This window comes from Rhyacophila brunnea, unplaced genomic scaffold (genome assembly GCF_057557595.1).
Source record: "Rhyacophila brunnea isolate RB1 unplaced genomic scaffold, BYU_Rbru_1.0 scaffold_63, whole genome shotgun sequence".
Taxonomy (NCBI): Eukaryota; Metazoa; Arthropoda; class Insecta; order Trichoptera; family Rhyacophilidae; genus Rhyacophila; species Rhyacophila brunnea.
Window position 1 is genome coordinate 648,403 of NW_028233310.1, and position 9,722 is coordinate 658,124.

Consider the following 9,722-nt stretch of genomic DNA (forward strand, 5'->3'; position numbering starts at 1 on the left):
TATTTTTTGTTTTTTTTTCTTGGTATGAATTTTTTTTATTCATAACATCTACCAATTTTAGAAATACTTGTTGCCTTAAGAGCTATCATTGTACATATGTTAAAATAAGAATTCTTTCACATAATCATATAATGCAAGGATAGTATAAATACTGGTTAAACGAAATAAAAATAATTTATTCGTTTTAATGAAATCTTTTGGCCTACAGACCACAATATGTATATTGTATAGTGTTTGATTTTTATTTATGATTTAATAACAAGTAAAATGTAAAATTTATGTATTTTTAAAGATAAAACCTTTTATATTATCATATTAATACCCAAATTATATAAAGTATTTCTATTATTGTGATTAATTTTGGTATTTTCAGTTTAGAAAATAAACCTTATCAAGTTTTTTACCTTCTTTTGTATTTCTAATAATATTTAATTGAAAGGCTAGATATATATTGCTAATTGCTTCTGATACAGTTTTAAATACATATAATTTTGTTTATATCATCAAAATATCTTATAGAAATTTAATCGATTAAGATTATCAAACGTAACTATTTCTCATTATTTATAATTCGAATGTAAAAATATATTATACCTAAGAAATATCCCATATGCTATATTTTTTAAGTAAATTGTTCATAATTTTTCTGTTTATAATAAACTTAGTTTTTCAGATTCATAATATATTTTGCATTTTTTTTTCAATATATGCATGAAGCTATATTTTCACAGAAATTTTTTAAGAACTTTTGGGCTACTTTACTATTTGATCTAGAATATAAAAACATCAAAAAGATAGAAATTGCATAAAGAAAATATATATTTTATTGTCGGTTGCATACAATCGATTTTACGCTGACTATTTGTTAAATTACGTTTAATATAGCCACTCTATATAATAACAGATTTCCTTCGATAAACTTTATTATTTAACAAGAATATAATGAAAGTATCCCATTTTTGTATATTCCATCATCAATATTTAAATTTATATCTAAGGGTATACTAAAAGCCTAACTACTTCTAATCATATGTGAGCTATTATAAAATATTATTGATTATCAAAGCTTAAAATAACAAGAATACACAAAAATTATGTAAAAATATTATAAGAACCGAAAATTAGGCAAAAAAGATAATAAAAAGATAATAGCATAAATTATTAGATCATTTTCTGTTTAAAGGTTAGAATTAAAGCGAAATCTTACTATTTCATATCTTCTTGTAATAAAATACTAATTACAATAAAAATTTGTATACTAATTTATAATTTTGCATGACTACTATAGTTGTTAAATACTAAACACGCCGATTCAAAAAATACAATATATGCAGTAAAAAAATTACATGAATGATTTTCAATAAAGGTATTAGCCTTTAAAAATCGCAAACAATTTTTATTGTTTATTTTCTTAATGATTAATAAACTTTCGTCTGACTTTTTCAACGAAAAAAGTAGCATCGAGATATTCTTTTCGAAGGATATTTCGTACACTGATGCATAAAATAGGTATTTATTTTTATTATTAAACTAATATTACAAATTACTTTTAAAATGCTTAAATTACTGACTCTAAATTTATATTTCTATGTATTCTAGAATCAATTTAAAAAGATCTACTATCAACTATAATTATTTTTTGTCCATAATAGTGAGTTAGTCACCATTAATCTTTTTGGTATTAGTGGTGTTTATATGTGCTGTAAATTTTTTTTTATACTTATACGAACTTTTTTTTGACGACGATATTTTACTTTTATTTAAAATTTATAAGTATTGAATGTTTTTTGTACATATTTATTATCTATATACCTAGTATACCATTTTATATTGTATTTAGAGTTTTTTAATAGTTATTATCCATTACCAATATAGTTATATGCAAAAATATTATTTAAAAACCATATATATACATCTTTTGCGACCTTATGATTTTTTATTCTGTATGATATATTCTCTTATAAATTATCCCAGATGATCTTAGTTCTAGAACACAAATCTGAATGGAATAATCTAAAAGTAATTTATCTCTGAGATAATGTCGTTTTACATGTTATTCTGTAATATTTATATGGTGTGCGCAAAAAAGAGATTCTTGTAGGTGTATATCTAAAATATATCATAATTTTATTTGATCAAATACAATTTTTATTTTTGTATTATCATACATACAATACACATCTTGAATTTTTTTTTAAGATTCAGTTAATTGATATCATTAGAGTTACAAGATTATAAACAAATTTTATCTTCAATATGTAAATATAAAATGATTTTTTTATATCATAAAAAAATAACACATTTATTTTTAGTTTTTAATATCTTATTTTTTGCTGAACAAAATTTATTATTTTTATAATATATAGAAACTAAGCACATAAATGTATAAAATCTTTGTTTTTAAAATGACACAAAAAGAAATACCGTCTTAGGAGAGCCCTAGAACTTATAAAAAAGGGGTTTAAATAAATTAAGATCATTAGCTTGCAGAAAAAAACTCAAGCAATATCATAAAGAGTGTATCAAAAAAATATTGAAACATTTTTTTTTCATTTGCAATAGAATTATTGTATCATTGTATAGAATTTGTTAAAAATGATGCACACGTAAAAAATTCAACAAATAGTTGTTCTGTTGACTATTGTTTTTTTTTTCAAATTGAACCCCTAAAAATCGTATGATATATTTCGATTATTAAGTTCTCAAGCTTTATAAATATATAAATTTACCTATAAAAGGTTTTTGGGAAAATCGTACCAGAAAATCTTTGTATGCTAGTGTTTTATTTTTATCCTTTTAGTGTAATAAACACAAGAAATGCGCATAGATTGTACATTTATTTTTTAAGATCATGTCATGATATGATTCATAGTGTTGTAATATTATATAATCGCATCTCAAAGCAAAAAAAAATCATTCGAATTACGATTCTCTTTGTTAGAATAGATAGGAAAAAAATGGCTTTTATAAACGCAGCTAACATCTGAGCACATAAGAATTCATATAAATGCCGCCTAAATCAATCCAAAATAAAAAATAGAATAAAAATGTAATATTCTTCTATTTATTACAGACAAAATATGAAATCTATGGAATTTAAAAGCTAGATTTTATATTTATAGATCTTCATTAAAAAATAGTTTATTATTTTATGCATACTTTAAATCGATGAAAATATTTTTTGTGATTTCATTGTGTGTATAACCTATAAATACATAATAAATACATTAATAATCTATGATATACGGAGTAAAAAAAACCAAACATATTATATATACTAGTAATAGTTGTTTGAACTAAATACGCAAAATTTTATACGAATATAAGTATACGCTCTTATCATGGGAAATAAATATTTTTTTCTTTTTGCATTGCTACAAAAGCAAGTTCATTATTCACAATGTCGATAATATTTTTTTATTGTAAATCATTACAAAAAATATAAAAAGAGAAATTGAATATGAAAGTTCAGTGCACTTCAGAAGTAGTATAATTCTTTAAAATTGCATATTTCACCTTTATGAATAGACTGAAAATTAGATAATGCATATATGGAAGCTAAAATTACATTATATAAGTTTTCATCATACTCTTTCTTTTAAATTTGACTGTTTGAGATATTATAACTGTTAGCGTGCAACAAAAAGTTGAATTTATAGATAAAATAGGATACATTAGTAAAAAAATATTCCAAATGATGTCTTTATGCATAAAAAGATCATTGGAAATGTGAAATTGCATTAGTTTAGTTTCCATATTTACAAATTTTCTTGGTTTATATTTCAAAGTTGCGCTTAAAAAAAATAGAAAAATGCTAGATCTAAAGCAATTTTTATTGATAGATCAATAGTTGCATATAAATACAAGCTTTTAGTTTAAGAACTATGTTTATTGAATAAAACTATTATTCACATGGGTGGTTGATAATAGGAATTTGTTTAGAATCTCGCTTTAAGTTGCAAGCAAAAGGTATGAACATATTTATATCATAATATAAGTATAAATCTTATAAAAAACTAGTAGATCTTTTTATTTAATCTGATATATATAAAAAATATAAATTACGCATAAAACCGTATTGCTTTTGATATTTAATAATCAATAGTTATTTTCAAATAAGGGAAGGCAGTCTAATATATTCTATGCATTCAAAGTATTTTCCTAGGTTATAAGTAAACTTCTAAACAGATTTATAATATCTATTACGGTTTTTTCAACATACAGATTCTAGTATAAGAAAATATTTACAATTTTGTTAGGTATTTATGCTTTTATAACCTAAAAAGTCATAAAAAACTAAAAACACAGTGTAAAAAATTACATCTACATATAAAATAATAATATTTTTACACAAAAAATACAGACTGATTAACAACAAAATTAATAAATATAGAATTTTCTTTCCTAATTTTGTTCTGAACATAATTTCAGTCTATCAAGTCATGATTCCCATAAGAATTCAATATAAAATTTTATCAAATAAAATTTACACATTTGCTTCAATTCTTTTTGTATAAAAATAGGTTCAAATTGCATCTTTGTTTGCGAATTCATAGTTTTGTCGTTTAATATATTTTCTAAACACACCTTAGAACTGTATTTATAGCAATCCATTACAATAAGGGTTATTAAAACATTTATAAAATTATTATTGCTATTTATAAAATTCGTTGATACTTGTAGATAGCTTGAATGATTAAATTTATATGGAACAACAGATGCTGTTCCCAGAATAAAGTCTATGTATAACAACTTAATGACTATATAAATTATATAATTTGCTAATTTTATAAATTATTATCTTTTTCATATTTACAAAATCTAAAATGTGATCATCAACATTTGTTAGAAATTGTATCCGTGCTTTGAGGTCATCTCGTATTTATATATAGAATAAAGACTATAATTAAAGTTTGATACTAATTTATGGTATTTTAAAGTAAGCATTCTGCAACATTACAAAATAAAGATGTATTTCTAGGCCTCTCAAAACTAAGAGGATTTTATTAGCTTGATATACTATGTTCACCTGTTATATATTTTTTTTGCATATTAGGAGATTCGTTTGGGCTATGTTCCATGAAAATATGTACCTTAATTATTTGAGGTGTTTTAAATATATTTTATATCATACAACATATTATCATCGTAATATCTTCTATGATTAGTGATTTTTAAAAATTTCTTAATATCCTTAATTCATGCCAAAATCTTTTTATATTTTGAATTTTTGTTATAGTTATTAATATATTTTTAAAAAACAAAATTATTACTTAAAATGCGTAAATGTATCTCATGTAAGTGTAAATGAGAATACTACTCTGTGATTTATATCACAGAGTTAATTTTTTAAATGAGCATTGCAATAAGTTTATAGTTTCATTATACACAATTTAAATATGAGCCAAATACATTTTTGAAGCTTACAAATAAACATATAACCATAGTATTATATTTTGATATTTGCATGTGAAAATATTTGTATTATGGTTTGAAGTAACCATATTGCTTTGAGCTGATAACTAAGCACATGATTCCAACATTTTCAGTTGAGTAAGTATAGATATTTGTATATATTTAGTCTATAATTTTTTCGGGAAAATTCTTTATTTAAATCATAAAATATATAATCTCGGCCTTCTTTGGCTTTCTATACTTTTTATGCCCAAAATGCTTTCTACGGTATAATAGATTGCTAATCTTGGTAGAAATATATTTATTCTATTAAAATAACATATATTTTATATTACGGTTATATTTTATTGATATTAAAATAAAAACATCACAGTTGCTGTTTACTGATTTTATACTTCAATTTGTTTATCTTGCCATCATTACTTCAAAGAGCAGTCATAATGTAGTATTACATACATTTCTATAGAAATAAAGATAACCGGTTGTAATCAGATGGCATAAAGTCGTCTTTAAAATAGAAAACAAGATGATCCGTTACTTGGTAATATTCAATAAGCTACGATAATTTCAATATATTCCTAATCTATATTTTTAGATCGATATTTGCAAGACTTTAAATATTATTACTCTAAATTGCATTTTTGATGTAAGAATAGCTTAATATCATAGATTATATGTGACTTTATGCTGATAGATTTAATTTATTCCGACAACTAAAAAAAGTTAATCTAATGCTACGCTAATTTTTTTTTGGAATTTTGCTGTCTTCTATATTAAGAAACTGCGAAATAAAATGAAATTAGGCTTGAAGATGTGTATAAATATAGATACACTTCATGCCTTTGATACAAAAATCTAAATTTGCAAATTCATATACATTTAAACTTTTTGAAAGATGTTCTAATAAGCAGAAAATTGTAAAATTATTTATATATTGACACCAACATTAATTAAAAGTACACAATAAATATATATTAATTTTATTGCAAAGATTTTTCAATATAAGGGCATTTTTTATTTTGAACTGATAATAGTTTAGCTAATAAATAACTTTTTTATTTTTTTGCAAGCCCCCTTCTTACGAAAATTTTCGACCTAATTCACTAAAAACATTCCATGAAAACAATATTTATAGTCGCACAAAACCTATCTTTCGTTATTCTGTTTTTTTAATGACTTTATTTTTTAATTTCTCCGTATTTTTATAACAAGAAATAACACATAGATTTTAAAATATAGTAATGAATATTCTTTCTTTTATAAAATTCATTCCTATTTCATGTGAGTATAGGTTATAATAATTTAAAAATATTGGAAAAGCTAAATTTATATTATATTATTATTTCGATCTAAAATATGCAGTTTATTTTGTAAAAAAATATAAACAATTTTTATTTACAATTTATATTAGAAATCAAAATCATAATTACTTTACTTTTGTCCAAAAAATCTTACATTAAATAAAGTATACAATTATATAAGTTCATTTTTGCGCATTGGATATGCCTTTTAATCATAAAAATCTTGTTTTGCATCATTGCTGTATTATAATAGTTAAAATACAAACAATAATTAAATTTGTGAAGTTTTTAGGATTTATAATTTTTATGCGTTTTATTTTGTTTATTATAGTACTACCGATATAAATTTCATGTATGAGAAAGCCTCTGAGAAAAAAATACAACGCGAAGCTCATTGTACGTTTAAATATTGTCTCAACTATAAAAATAGAAAATATGGAAATTTGAAACTGCTCCGATTCGATGTTACTGTGAAATTATATAGCAAGTAATGTTATGTTTTTTTTATTTTTTACAGCTATACTTAATACTAAAATATCTCGAAAATGTTATATATATAGTTTTATTTAAATCGTCATGCCATGATATTTATAAATCATGTCAAAGATTAATATTAGTATTTCCAATTAGACTTTTACTTCGAATCATATGCGTTGAAACAACCAGATTATATTTAATAAATATTTAAAAATAGTCAAATTATTGTTTTCGATTATTGGGTCAGTATAAAGCAGAAATTTTTGTATAAAGGACTATTTTGGAGCCCATAAAAAATTTTAAGATCATATTTCATCTAGAAATCTATATAACAGATTTATTGTTATATCTAAATTATTTAGATAAAAAACCACAAAAATACATTTTGTAAATAAAAAAGATTCTAATCTTTTGTAAAAAGCAAAAAAATATTACTATTCATCGATAATTTATATATTTTTGCTGTACAAATATTGTGTTGAGATAAAATGTATTGTTGTATTTTACTGACACATCTTATAAAAAGCAAAATATAAAACGTATTTTTGAAGTATGAATTTAGAAAAATGAACATAACAATGATAGTTTTCTTTTTCATTCAGACTAATTCTCTAATACATCGTAAAAAGTGAGTAACTAATGTTTAATATACGTAAAAAAATCTTTTTTTATTAAAGTAAGTTTTTAATTATATAAATATTAGCAATATTTTCGGTTTTAATTGCGTATTATGATTGTGCCCTTCTTTAAAGAAAAAAAATACCATGTAGAACACAGTGTATATATTTAAATGATGTCGATTTATCATTGATATACATTTTTATTAGATATTTATTAAGGTTGAATGTTTTAAATTAAAAATTTGATCGAACTTATTGCACTAAAAATATAATAATTTGTGCTCAAAAAAAAGATGTATTTGTCATTTTATGTAAAAAAAATACGGCATGGTATTTCAATATGAATTTTGGTAAATTTCAAATGTTTTCAGTAAGCATTATATTTTTATGTTCTATACTAAATATTCCAACATATTTATAGTATATATATTCAACTATAATAAACAGATTATATCGAATACATCTTTTTGTTTAAAATCATTGAATAGAATTCTTATATTAGTAAAAATGTTATTTTGATGTTTTTGAAGGTCTTAGTTATTATTCGTTTTTTTATTTTTTTTTATCATAAAGGAAGAAAGATATATAATACACACCATAGTCGAATTTGCTAGTTTATAGGCAAATCAGAGCGCATATTAAAGAGAAACGTTACCTAAAACTGGTAATTGATGATAATATAAACTGTTCAAACCCAATAAATCGGATGTATAAATGTTACGAACCTAAAAAATATAAATATCGTTCGAAATTTCAATTTTGAACATAAAACAATTTTGATAAATCAAATCTGCAATTTTTATTGTATTTAACGGCTTTAACATTGATAAAAAGTGCCTTTGAAACGGGCATAAATATATACTATTACTGAAATATGCCAATTTAGATAAGCTATTTTGGCACATAAATACATTTGAAAAGCATATAAAAATTCAAAATGTATTTTTTTGCAGCACAATAATACAATGCCAAAATATTTTGATCTGTTGATATTATTAGATCTGAAAATTGTTATTTTTTGATTTTTTAGGCATTATTTTGTTATATTTCTTTAATTTGTTTTGTGTGATGTATTTTTTACTTTTATTTTAATAAAAGGTGCTAAAAGATGAACTAAATGGCTTCATATATTATTTCTGAAGAATAATAAGCAATAATTTTTTGTAACCGCTAATTATATAATATATTCACATGTTTTGTATGATATTGGCAATTACTGCCAAATAATTATATATATTATTTGGCAGTAATTATATTTTTTGTTATATAAAGTGTAGTCAGAAATACAATAAAAAAAATATTTTGCTTTCTGTTGTTAATAGAGATCTATTACATGTAAGATAGTAATAAGTCTCATTCGTTTGATCATTAAATTATAATAGAAGGTTCGAATTGTTCTGAAAAATAAAATGTGGGTGGTAAAAGAATGCTTTATTTTGAATAACACAAAATTAAACCGAAATAAAAATAGAAATGGTGTATTATTTACATTCAGATTAGATAATTATAAAAACCGAATTTCTAAAATATTTATTTTACATCTTAAAATCGTTGTCAAGATAAAGCTTGTTTAAAATAGAAGAAAAAAAGAAGTTTTTGCTAAATTTAAGTATTTATATTATTTTAATAGATTTTAGATATTCGATATGAACTAATTTTATTTATAAATTTATAAAAGAAAAAATTTTTAAGTATAATAATATATCATGTCTAGTTAAAAAAATGACTCGTAAAAAGATAAAGTTGATTTAACATATGCATCGAAGGGCTTTGACAGCGTTATTTCTATTTAATATGTGCTATATAAGAATCTTGAACAGACTTATAATCACCAAAATACTTTCTATTATTGTATACAGATTTTAATGTTTTCAAATTTGATTCTTTATTTTTATTATTATATTTTTAA